General features: G+C 42.1%; 1 protein-coding gene across 1 annotated transcript in view; it reads right to left on the bottom strand.

Annotated features, from left to right (window-relative positions):
- The window catches only part of LOC118333637 (A disintegrin and metalloproteinase with thrombospondin motifs 2-like), a 109,908-nt gene that overhangs the window by 60,521 nt on the left and 38,642 nt on the right, over positions 1–10,745 (bottom strand). The window lies entirely within an intron of this gene.

Here is a 10,745-nt window from a genome sequence, read left to right as displayed (position 1 = left end):
CACATACACACACACACAAACACGCCTGACGTCCATGTCAAGGTGAAATGGAGTAAGAAAAACAAATAGATGTGTTAGTGGCAAACCACTGGTCCGGTGAGCAGTGACTCTGGAATAACTGTCGGACACACACACACTCACTTGAATGAACATTTTTTCATCAACATCCAGCCAATCTGCAGGACAATAAACATGTGGCGGCAGATTGTGACCTGACCTAGAGATTGTCAAAGGTCTGAACTAAGATTAAACTGTTTTGTTTTAATGTCTTGCTGCTCAGTACTCCGACTCCACCTTCATGGGCTGTGACCAATCAAAAACTATCAACACTGTCTCACAGACGTTTACCTATTTGGAGGTAAGAGCTGAGGCAAACAAAAGTTCCCTAATTGTAGGAAAAAGTTCAGGCATTCTGGGAAAAAAAATCCTGCAGTGGAAACAAAGCTAATTTAAAATCACGGTGGCAGGCAAGTATGTCACCTAACCGGCTCCTTTTAAACCCAGCTCATGCTCCTGGTGTGTTGATTTATGGCCACAGTGGAGTGGCTCATCCTCAGGGGTTGGGGAAGGAAACAGGGATAAGGTTCTTTACTTTTGCAATATATTGTGGTTACTGGTCCATTACACGTGGCGAGAGATGTAAAGCTAAATGATGGTAAATCACATTTGGTGTCTATTTCAGTGCGTGTTCTCCAACCATGTGACACCTGGTCAGCAGCTGCTGCTGCAACATTTCTATTTCAGGTCTTTAAGGATGACATTGTGATACATGCATGGAAGTGTCAGTGTGTGAGAGTGTGTGTGTATTTCTGTGATGTGACAGTGTCCAAAACGGGCCAAAAGAGACCAAAATGCCCTTGTGTGTGACGCAAAATAGCAGTCAGCCAAGAGCCCAGGTGTCAAAATGGTTACTGAAGACTGATGGTAGCTCACTGGTGTTTCTTTCTGTGTGTGTGTGTGTGTGTGTGTGGTGTCTCTCAAAACAGAAACATATAACCTCTAATGCCCAGAAATAGTCTTCTGAATGATACTGTCAGCATGATATGTAGTCTATTATTGTCCAGCCAGCAAGCTGCATACTGCTGACAGAACCAGGCTCTAAACCAGTGGACAGTGCTGCTGTGGATTAGCCTATCTAACCGTACACGTATTAAAGGATGTAATTCAGGTATTTAGTATTCCTGGATTTAGAGCTATCCCTGCTTGTCTGCTGTCAACCAGAGGGGGAGCACTTTTTTTAGGATTCTGAAACTCACCACACATGATCACTATTTAACCAGCAAAACTGAATATTCAGCTGGAAGTACATTTCTCGCTGCTGAACTAAAAAGTATTCAAATGCCTGACTACTTTTCCCATCATACAGACCATACATGCACCATGGTCAGCACAGACTCAGGTTACTGTGACTTAGCCTGTCTGAAACAAGGCTGCAGTGAACTCAACACTGATCCAAAATAACAGGATGTTCTGCTGTGATGAGGGTTCAATACTATCAATAAATCAGTCTATATCACCCTCCTGTTCAGCTCCGGTGGATCATTTATAACATGGTGTGTTTCACAGCCGCTGTCCGAGGTGCTGATACCGGGACCACCAGGTACATGGGAGCCGTCCTGGGTAGTCGCCATCGCCGATGTGCTGATGTGCAGGATTCCCACTGCTAACAATGACAGAATACGATCTCCGCTGCTCGAGGGATTGGCTGTTCTACACATTGATATTATTTTAGGAAGCTTGGCAGTAAATTCTGCTGTTGTTTGTCTATTTGCAACTTTTCTGGGTACCACTTTGGTATTTTCTATTCCTCTCTGTTGTGTCTGTGCGGATACGAGGCCATAGTGCTGTCCCCGACATGTACTGGTTGAAATTTGTTGCCTGATGTGTCAATTTGACAGAAAAGACACAGATGTAAAGCATGTGAAACAAAGAAAAATACACTCACTGCATTACAAGAGAATAAAAGAGGCATGTAAGATGACTTAGCACTACTTTATGGAACTCCATACTGTGTTCCAAAAGGAAATTAACTGTGCTGAACTCTCAATTAACAAATCTGATCTTCAGTAAAACGTGTTTTACTACATAGTCCATCGTCTTGATCCCACATGAAGGTGTTTGCCCTCAAGGCAGAATAAACCTGCCCTTGTATTCACACAGAGGCAGAGCCACACACACACACACACACAAACATGTACAGGTATTGTTTACTGTACACACACATAGACACTGAGTCATGGGAGAGAATATGCATGCACATACAGTATATACACACTCACGCACAAACACACACACACACACACACACACACAGGTTTGCTGTTGATGGCGCAGGTAAAGCTGTGCTTTCCCAAGCAGTTTGAACTTTGTGTGAGACTGGCAAACATCCCTGTGTGTAGGGTAAGCAGATTTTCTGCCTTCTTGCGCAAAAACCACAATAAGGGAGAGTGGGATGGTAGGCAGAGGGGAAGAGGGGGGTGGTATAGGGAGAAAGGGAGGGATAAGGAGAATGACAATGTGTTTTAGTGCTTACCTTCAACAAAATGACGGTAGACGAGGAAAGAAGGTCAGAGAATATATGGGGAAGGTGAGATCTCTTTCCTCAAATGGCTTTATACTACTCACAGGTAGAGCGACATCATGTGACTGTACAGTATACCTGTATCAAGTCAAAGCTGTTCGCACAGCTTCTACTCAGCTCCATTGGCTGAACTCAAGCACAAACTATGGAGAGTAAGAACATACTATTTATAGTGATGCAGTGTAAGTGAATAGGACATTTCTGCTAGGACTCCTTAACTACAGAGCTTGGTGACTTCAGAGGACTGTAAGAGGCAGTTTGGATATCTATTCATTTTCTGTATAAATATAGTTTCCAAGGTTGTGAACGTCAGACATATTTCTCCATGGAAGTGTAATGTAGATTCAAGTATTCTTGGATCGAGGTATTTCAGCAGACTGATATGTCTAGATTTAAAAAATATGACATGATATGATAAACTAATGGAAGCCTTTGTAAGTTAGCTATTATTTTGTAAAACTGAATAAAAAAAAAATTGCAAATAGCAACTACTCCATAGTACAGTTATAGACACACCATACTGCAACAAACTTGAAACAAGAACATTGAAATATGCAGGGAAAAAGACAAAAATAGCATCTTTAACCACATTTAACACACTCACTCTCACACAAACACACACAAGCTGTGCACAAATGCAAACTCACAGGGAGAAGGGGCGTGAGGAAAGAGACAGTGGAAGAGATGGCAAGGAAGTATGCATACAGAAGAGACGCGCAAAAAAGGAGTTTTCATGCATACACGGGGAAAACAGGCACTGGGAAAATTGCCCGTCACTCTCTCTTATTCCATCTGTCTGTTTAAGACAACTGGTAATTACCAAGGCAACGCACTGCTGTAGAGGAAAGTCATGGGGGAGAACACACAGAGAGGATGGAGAGGATTTGGAGAGGAAGAGAAAAAAGAGAGCGATAAATGAAGAAGAGAGACAACATCGATACAATCAGCGCTTGTCTGCGTCTCCCTCTTGCTCTGACAGGAGAAGTAAGGGATGATGAGTGAGTTGAAGAGAGGAAAGTGAGCTGATGACAAAAAAATACAGTATACATTACAGAGGAATGTGCGATGAAAAGATGTGTGTAGACTGTACTGCGCTGAAAGAGTCTGAAATCCCACCCTGGGGCACAATGACGGTTACAAATGGCTGACTCTATTAGGCCATTACATCTGTAGGAGTATACTGTACATCACATTTAATCTACAACCTGAACTGATATGAATTTTATAGACAGACATAGGCCTACAAGCACTGTACATTATTACATGAGTACAGTCATGCTTTCGAACGTAAGAGGCAGATTTCATGGATGGATGGATGGAAAATATTATCTAAGAGGTTTCACAGCTCTAAGAGGTTTTTCAGAGGGAGCAAAAGCTTGATGCTGAAAACCTGTCAGAGTTTGTTCTTAGGTTTAACTTGACCGTGCCACGACAAAAAGAGAATGTCTTTTCTTGTGTTTTCTTGTAATTTTTGTGTCAACAAATACGAGAGTAGTTTTAGTCTATGAGAGCACTTAGACTCTAAAAATCTATTCTTAGTACATACTACTTATTGAATCCTTTGAGCTCTAAAGGAAATGGGGTATAAGAACTTGTATGCTCTTTTTATTCCTTGAAGAGAGGCTGATTTGAAAGAAAATGGATATTAATAAAAGTGGCCCCACAGAAAAAAAAAGAAGCTCCTTTTCTAGCCTTTACTTTTGTCCTCTCCCTCCCCCTCTCTCGGTCTTTCTCCCCATCAGTTTGAGGCTTTGGTCCCGGAAGGATGTCGACAAGCCACTGACCTGCCCTCTCTCTCTCTCTCTCCCTCCCTACTCCCTTTTTCTCTCTTTCTCTCTCCACCTCTCTCTCTCTTCTCATCCCTCCATTTCCCCGAGCCGTGTTGCGGCATTCCGATCGGAGCTGATGGATCTGCGATGGTGCATGCATTCCCACTCCAGAATACCAAGCAGAAGGGAGAGGAGAGCTGTGTCAAAGAAAAAAGATGACATGTGGGACTGGGAGACATGCTTGGATCGATCAGAGCCGGTAGAGTGGGGGCGGAGGGTTAGAGAGAGGGGAAGGTGTGAGGGAGCCAAAGAACTGGACACGTCCTTTGAAAAGCCGAAGTGAATAAAGCATCAAAGAGTCTGCACACATTTCCATAGTGAGAAGCATTGTCTTCATCTCCTCTAAAGCAGGAGAAGCCAAGTCCTAGTTGAGGGGATTACAGGGAGGCTTGTCCAAACACTGTGTCCAGAACAATTGAGAGAAATTCAGATTCGGATTCAGTACACCACCAGCCTTAATGTGCCAACACTAGTTGGGTTATTCAAAGACAGGGCTAAGGCCCACATAGAGATAATCTAAATGCAAAGATCAGCCATGATGACATGTTGCGTAGCGGTGTAATGCATAGTTACTGTTTCTGTATTACTGCATCTTACTGCAATTACACAAGAAGAAGTGGTTGGAATTCACAAAATAACATTCTTTAACCATTTATCTGAAATGATAAAGAATTAACTGTATCTTAACTGAAAAACAAACAGAGTCTATACTGAATCTACTGTAGAAGCTGTGTAAAAATTGTCTTGGACATTTTGCATGCACTTTTAAGACGGGCCCTAACTTCAGCTCGTTATTTTACCATCTACTGTCAAGTCACTCAAGGTTTTTATAGCTTCAGGCATTGAGGTAACAACACCTGGGCAACATCAGTCAAGCTTTATTCTGCACTGCCAAACAAATACTGTACGGGGAAAACTGATGAAACTGATGACAGGTTACTGGGGATGAACCTTGAATATCAGACTAAAGTCGAAACTGTCTTCTTCTTTCTTTCTGATTTTTTGTTGGCCTAGTAAATTTGGGGTTGCCATCTGCAATCTGCATTATGGAATCTGCTGCTTTGGTAATTAGTTCCTGGAATCAAGTAATCATCTGGATTACTTTTAATACTGAAATATAATTATATTAGCATTGTGCGCTATTAACACGTGTGGTAAGTAATCAACAGGCGGGTATGTCTTAGCTCAAGGTGAAACAGGAGATGATAGAATGAATGTCATGCTTTCGGCTGCTATGAATTTTGCCATTTCTTTTGTAAATGTTAGTTTAGGATTATCATTCTACAGCCTGTCTGTTCTGTTGCAGAGGCATCAGCTGCTTTGCTAGTTGCTGTTCTCTTATTACAGTAAATTCAGTAGTGCTCCTTTGGGTGATGAGCCTGAAGATGTTTTATTGGGTTTGACGTGTTAAAATTTAGCTTATTAGCTCCGCTCCCCTCACGAGACACTTAAATCTGACAGTTGCTTTCTGCATCTTATCATCATCTTCATTGATTATAAAGGAGTTTCACATCACACACAGGAAGTATCATTACACATCTGGCTAAAAAGGTCACGGCTGATGTTGTTCATATAGATTCCTATTATATATTTCCATGTTTATTGGTTTTGGTCTCCTTGCCTCCACAACATCTGATCATTTGCATAAGATACAATATTGTAAACAACATGGTGGTGAAAAATATCACCTGCCTGTCTTATATTTACTTATTACATTATATGTTTTGTCATGACTTAAAACCACAAGACAACCTGCCCACTGCGATACTATTAGTTGTTCTGCATCACTTGGTTACCATAAATTTAAATTACATTAATTCACTCAGTAAACCATGGCAGTCCTGAGAACCTTACGCATTTTGTTAAAGTTTCGTGGCCACCGTATTTTCGCCTTCACAGCCCACTCTCATTCCAAGGTCATCAAATACACATGCAAGCGGTGTTCAGTTAGTTGCAATCTGCAACTTTACCACTAGGTGCCATGCCACTAAATCCTACACATCTTTTATGATGTCAAAGTTATATGACTTTGCTGCTTCACAATAACTCAAACTAGTCAACAAGAACAAAACTGGAAAGATCTCTTACTGGTAGCTGTAAGATCTCTTTTGGGTCATATTTCAGTCAATTCATACACTTCCTTGAGTAAATCTCCTTTAGAAGGAATAATGATGCAAATTACATCTCAGTAAATTATCACAGAGATTAAGGAAGAGAAAACATTAGCACATTCTGCAAAGTGCAACCAGGGTCACATAGTCACATCTGGCTCATCATCAAACAAAATAACTATACATGCTCACAACTCAGCCTATATAACTGAGTTATTATTACTCTCACGGCCATTGAGATGGTGACACTGACCACAACCCTCCCTCTGAGACCTGAAGCACATCTGCAGACTCCAAATCTGGATCCTACACGCTGAGTGTCATGTTGCAACAGGAGGATCCTCTGTGTTTGAAGGCACACCGAGCTCTATTTGAGGATCTGAAAGGAGTAACTTGAGTCCTGGGTAAGTGTCCTGGGGGGGCACGTGAGACAGATGAGCAGCAGAAAAGCAGTGTTGGAATGGAAGAGCGGATGTTGTTGTGAGGATCAAAGTAACACCCGGTCGGGGCCCTTCAGCTCTGTCCACCACTGGCAGTGTGTGTTTGTGTGTGTTTGATCTGGTGTCACTATATGTGTGTTTGATCTGATGTCACTATGTGTGTGTTTGATCTGATTCATAACCCTGCTACTGCTGGCTAACGTCACACACAGTTGCACACATTCATCCACAGAAAGGCAGGGCAGACACAGTCACACACGAGCACAAACACAAACAAACACAAACACACACACACATCCATGCACAAATATAGCTTTGATAGTGACTCACTCGTACTGTGTAACCCACCAATTCATTCACCCTTTGAGTCATAAGAGAATCGGGCTCGTACAATAGTAAGACTGATTTGAAAAATTCGACACACTTCAGAGAGAGAGATTAAGAGTAGACGTCACCACAAATTTTAACAGCGTTTTATTTAATCGCATCAGCAGCAAATTGTGCCTTTATGCTCCCACACCAAGCTCTAAGAAAACCAAGTTTTGTGTTTGGATTACAAATATGGCTCTGGCAAAAAATAAAAAAGTAGATTTATCTGAAATTTATGAAGGTGCATGAAGCAGAGCTATTCAAAACATTCAGGGAAGCTAAATATATAAGACATTTATGACCCTTGACAAACCTTCACTCTCTGCTGCTTTACTCTCGCAGGAGAAAAGGTGGCGAGCAGAAGGAGCAGGAAGAGGGAGAGAACTGCAATTGAGGTTAAGCATTAAGACAGATTTATTAAGTGAATTAAATTATTTGCTTACGTCCTGAAGAGCGAGGCAATTGCCCAATTATGTTAATCAAGGATACGCAAAGAGGATGAAGGGAATAAATGCGGCAAGCAAGATTTATCAAAATGTAAACACATGAAAGGAGGGAGGCCTCATATTTAAACCTTCTCATACCTATTTCTGTCCCCTGTCGGTTGCTCAAACACACTCGCACACACACAGGCACACATGTTCACAGACACTGTCAGGTTGCGTCTGTGTGTGTTAAAGGCAGATGCCAGTGTGATTTAAGCCGTGCAGGACTTAGTGACGCAGCCCCATCCCTGTCACCCTGCTCAGCTCATTACATAGAGTGGTCTCTAAAAATGGTCACTCTAAAACTACATACATGCCTGGTAGTCCTGTCCCACTCACCATCTATTTCTCTTTCCCTGCTTTCTCCACCTCATTTGCAAATTGCTCATCTTTGACCTACATTTTTGATCACAGTATGTCAGCCAAACTACACACTCGCTCTCTCTCGCTCTCTCTCTCTCACACACACACACTGAGCCTGAGTCGTTTTGGCTTTTAACTCTCGAGCCCGGCCCATATACACATCAACTGTCTTCGACCCCTAAAAGAAATACGGGAATAAAAAAAAGCAGCAGTGAAAGGAAAAGGAGGAGGCATGAATAAACAGGAAGGCCCTCTGCAAGTTCCCCACAATGCCACACTGAGGACTTACTCTCTTATCTGCAGGAAAATCTTCCTACTTTTAAGTCAGACCCCCACTAGTGCACTTCGGTGGACCAGTTCTCAGTTTCCTCTCGATATTTGCACTCTTCCTTCATCTCCTTTTCCGTCCTTGCTGGTATATAATCTGCTTCTCCACTGCTCTCTGCTTTCCTTGTTTCTTTTCCATTGCTCTTTTTGCTTCTCCCTCATTTTTTTCCTTACAATTCCATTAGTATCCTATCCCCCCTTACTCCATCTCTTTCCGTTTTTCATTATGCTAAGTGGTAGAGGCACTCTAAATGTGCGAGAGTGAAGACAGGGCCAGGTGTTGGAAAAAGGAGACAGACAAAAGACAACAGAGTGCAGGCCATATTATTTAAACAGACTCTGGATTGCACGCCCCTAAGAATAGCAGTAGTAAGCCAAACCTGGTTAGCCTGACCGCATGATCTGTGGAAATTTTGGTTCAGGGCGAGAGCGTTGACACAGACAGAAACACAGTCGCTGACAGTCTGGCAGATTGACAGAGAGACTGAGTGCCAGCCAGACAGACAGTTTGCAAAGGAGGCTGCCTCAGTATCCCGTTCTCGCTTTCTCTCTCTCTCTCTCTCCCAAATTCCGGTTGTTATTCATCGGACAGAAGCTCCATCCCTCTGTTTTCTGTCCAAACAGAGATTATGAATCAGCAGTATAAGGATGGGAAAAGGAGAGGAAATAGAGACAGAATGAGCCGAGGACTTAAATCAGACAAAACGTGTGATAACCAGCTGGGAAGAGGTGATGGGGAAAGGAAGTCGTAGGTAAAAAATTGACAATTTGAAAGTGACAGATGAGAATTAACAAGAGTAGAAATTTAGAGAAAAGACTTGTCAGAAAAGCAGTGGAAACCAGAATGATGTGTGGAAGTATTTTGTGGGACAACAGACAGAGATAGAGAGGAAAACTATAGGAGAGAAGTTACGAATTAGGGGGCGTCATTTACTCTATAATCAGCTCAGCACTGAAATAAAGCAAAGGTCCTCCTTTTCCTCCTCCTCCTCCCCCGTTGCTCATCTCTCTCCTCTCTTTGTCTCACCCTTTCGTTCTTTTTCTCTCAGCAGTCTGACAGCTTTCCCAGACAGCCAAATGTTCTTGGCCTGACCAACATGAAGGAGTCAGGACAAGTGTAAGGAATGTTTACAAGATCCACTCATCAGAAGCATCCACACTCTGTCTCTAATGTTGTCTTTTCACAGTGTGGCTCAGGTATTAGCAGAGGGCCGGTACTTTCTAAAGAAGGTGGCAGTTTCGCTGCAGAGGACCAGAGGCTGTATAACTTACAGCTGATATATTGTTGGATCAAACTTAGTCCAGCCCCAGAGTAAAAGGTTCAGATCGGCTGATTTTATGTTACATTTACAGCATCCCCCAACAATGCCAAAGTGCCATTAAGGAAAGCTCAGAACTCCAAACAGACCCTGGGGCAGTGCACCAGAGGCTATCTCTGAGGAAATGTTTGTTTAAGCCCTGAAAATCCTAATTTCACCTTGTGTAAACTGTGGAATACACAGATCTCCATAATAAAATTACTTGAAAACAAATTCAAGAGGCTGACGAAATGAGACCTGCATTTACTTTACAGGTTTATGGGTGTTATTGGGTGATTTCTACGAGGCACATATGACATTGTTTGACTTCCTCTTGGTTAGTGGTTGTGCAATAGTATTAAAACTTCTTCTGATAAATCACTTAAATGTAAACGTCTCTGTGAACCTAGGCAGTGAAGGGTGTTTGATTGGAGGTCGAAAGCTTGCAGAGGAGCCTGAGTGATCTGTATCAGATGAAAGTTCATCAAAGTTTAATCAAACTTTCGTCAATAAGTACAGTTTGTGTAAAATATGTAAAATAAAAGGTCCACGACTTATTGTGCAGCAAAAGTAGTTTTTAAGTGACAAGACAGACACCGGAGGTTAATCTTTACAGATGTTTAGCCTTTGTGTGCTCCCTACCCTCGCTGTGCTCATGCCAGCACACTAACACACAATTTCACACACACACAAATTAACACACACACACACACACACACACACTGTTTATTAAAAATACAAGCATGTACTGTAGACGTACACATATACATATATTTGCTGTATTTTGGGACATAGATTTCAGTATTCTCGTACACACACGGAAACACACACATAATCAAAACTGCACTTTATGCATTCCAACGCACACACACAGACACACACACACACACACACACACAAATAAAACCAATTAGTACTATTCTTGCTTTTGGATACCCATTTT

The sequence above is a fragment of the Morone saxatilis genome, unplaced genomic scaffold (assembly GCF_004916995.1).
Source record: "Morone saxatilis isolate NCDOM2014 unplaced genomic scaffold, NCSU_SB_2.0 Contig22, whole genome shotgun sequence".
NCBI lineage: Eukaryota > Metazoa > Chordata > Actinopteri > Moronidae > Morone > Morone saxatilis.
This window is presented reverse-complemented; position numbering and strand designations above follow the sequence as displayed.